The sequence below is a fragment of the Monodon monoceros genome, unplaced genomic scaffold (genome assembly GCF_005190385.1).
Source record: "Monodon monoceros isolate NGI ecotype Baffin Bay Population unplaced genomic scaffold, NGI_Narwhal_1 Super_Scaffold_11, whole genome shotgun sequence".
NCBI classification, from domain to species: Eukaryota; Metazoa; Chordata; class Mammalia; order Artiodactyla; family Monodontidae; genus Monodon; species Monodon monoceros.
This window is the reverse complement of record NW_021703767.1, coordinates 134,458,785-134,460,914: the sequence shown is the minus strand read 5'-3', so window position 1 is coordinate 134,460,914 and position 2,130 is coordinate 134,458,785. Positions and strand designations below refer to the sequence as shown.

The window sequence follows — 2,130 nt, the reverse complement described above, 5'->3', positions numbered from 1 at the left end:
TGTCAGAAAATACAGGACTTTTTAACCAGATTAAAACTCTTCCAAACAAAGAATTTCAGTGGAATCTGAACCCATTTTGATAAGATGCATGGAAAACATTGCTGAAATTTTGTTTTTTCATCTTTCTATTTTATTAGATTAAAAAACACAAACAAAACCAGTAGGAACTAAGGGGAAAGATGGGGAAAGAAATACAGGAAAGGGCTGGACAAAAATCAGCAATGACAGGAGAAGCAGAAGGTGAGGGGGTGGGGGGACATTAAGAGCCCCAAGTCAGAGCAGGAAAGAGGTTTCTGAGGACAAGACATCGCTTCATTTGATGACAATTTTCTGGCGCATGGCTCAGGGCCCAGAGCCTTAGAGGGGCGCAGAAGGTGATGGACCAGGTTCCCAGGGCTGAGGCAGTGGGCAGAAGCCCATGGACAGTGATGTACCTTTTGTAGGCCTCAGGGATGATCTTGAAGCTGGAGCAGTGACGTGGCGGATGTCTGTAACAGGGTCCTGGGCAGACCTCTCCAGCAGGGACCTTTGGGGACCTCACTTGGAGAAACCATTCCTCAACTGTCCCCTCATCCCTAAAAGTGATGGAGGCACGTGGACTGCCAGCAGGAAGGAGGACAGGTCCAGGGCCAGCGCCGGGAGTCCCTGCAGAAGCTGTGGGAGCAGGATCGAGTCCTTTTCTTTAGGGCCTGGCTCCCCAAGAAGTGGCAATGTCACTGAATGGGAGGTGGCGACGGACCCCAGGCATTTCCGCCTCTTGGGAACCTGCTTCTTTCCGTCAGCCTCGGGCCACTCATGTGTCTCCAGTGAATGTCAGTCAAGCTCCTCTGTGATTTTGGCCTCCCTGAGCAGCTCCTCCACTCCCAGTGGGGCCCCTCTCGCTCCCGTGGCCGGCCCTGCTTCTCCTGTACCTGAAGGAATGTGGTGTGTGCACAGCTGTAGATGGACGCAGGAACTTCCCACGGCCAGAGGCACTGTCCTGTAGCTCTGGCGGGAGCAGTGCCTTCTCTTCTCAGCTTTTCTGAGCGCTACCAGCCCAGGTGCTGCTGACATTTTGAGGCCTCAAGCTCTTAAGAGTCTCCTTATCCTCCTTTTTTTGTTTTTTTATAAATGTATTTATTTTATTTATTTATTTTTGGTTGTGTTGGGTCTTCGTTGCTGCACGTGGGCTTTCTCTAGTTGCAGCGAGCAGGGGCTACTCTTCGTTGCGGTGCACGTGTTTCTCATTACAGTGGCTTCTCTTGTTGTGGAGCACGGGCTCTAGGCGTGTGGGCTTCAGTAGTTGTGGCACGTGGCTCAGTAGTTGTGGCACACAGACTCTAGAGCACAGGCTCAGTAGTTGTGGCACACAGGCTTAGTTCCTGCACGACATGTGGGATCTTCCTGGACCAGGGCTTGAACCCGTGTCCCCTGCATTGGCAGGCGGATTCTTAACCACTGCACCACCAGGGCAGCCCTTCTTATCCTCCTTGATGGCAGCTCCATGATTCCTTCTCGGCTATTCTCCATCACCGGAGTGTTCAGTCCCCTTCTCCACGTCAAAGTCAGAGTCTACTACATCCTCTGTGTCTGACTGGTCCCCTTGGTCCTCATCATCTCCTGAGTCCTCTGTGAAACCCCATAAGCTATCCGGTAGAGCTCATCCTCCCCGATTGCTGGCACCCTGAGGTCTTCTGAGGGCCCGGCCCCCCAAACTCCAACCGCTCATGGACCCTGCACCTCCTCCAGCCGCTGCTCACACAGCATGGTCCTCGGAGCTCAGAGCCCACGCCGCTACCTGCAGGCCGCCGGCAGCCTGGAAATTATTTTTAAATCAAGAATTGGGACAAATTACACAGTGTTATGTTTGATATATAATGAAAGTGTCCCTATTTCTATTTTATCAAGTCTCAGCATACGGTTTTTGCTTGGTTGTGTTTCAGTAATAAAATACATGAAGAATTTCTTTTTTTTTCAAACCGTCAAAGGTAAAATATAGACATGAGATATATTCTCAACAGTAAATTACTTCTTTAGTGGTAAAGCTGTGTAAGTAATGGGGCCACTCCTTTTATCAGCTGTTTTAAAGGATTTTGGCTAAGATTACTGAGGCAGGTCATATGTGGCATTCATTCGCTTGCTCTGCTCTAC

General features: G+C 50.1%; 1 pseudogene; it reads right to left on the bottom strand.

Annotated features, from left to right (window-relative positions):
- Nucleotides 1–312: 312 nt before the first annotated feature.
- LOC114890367 lies at nt 313–1,509 on the bottom strand (annotated as a pseudogene).
- Between the last annotated feature and the right edge of the window lie 621 nt (nt 1,510–2,130).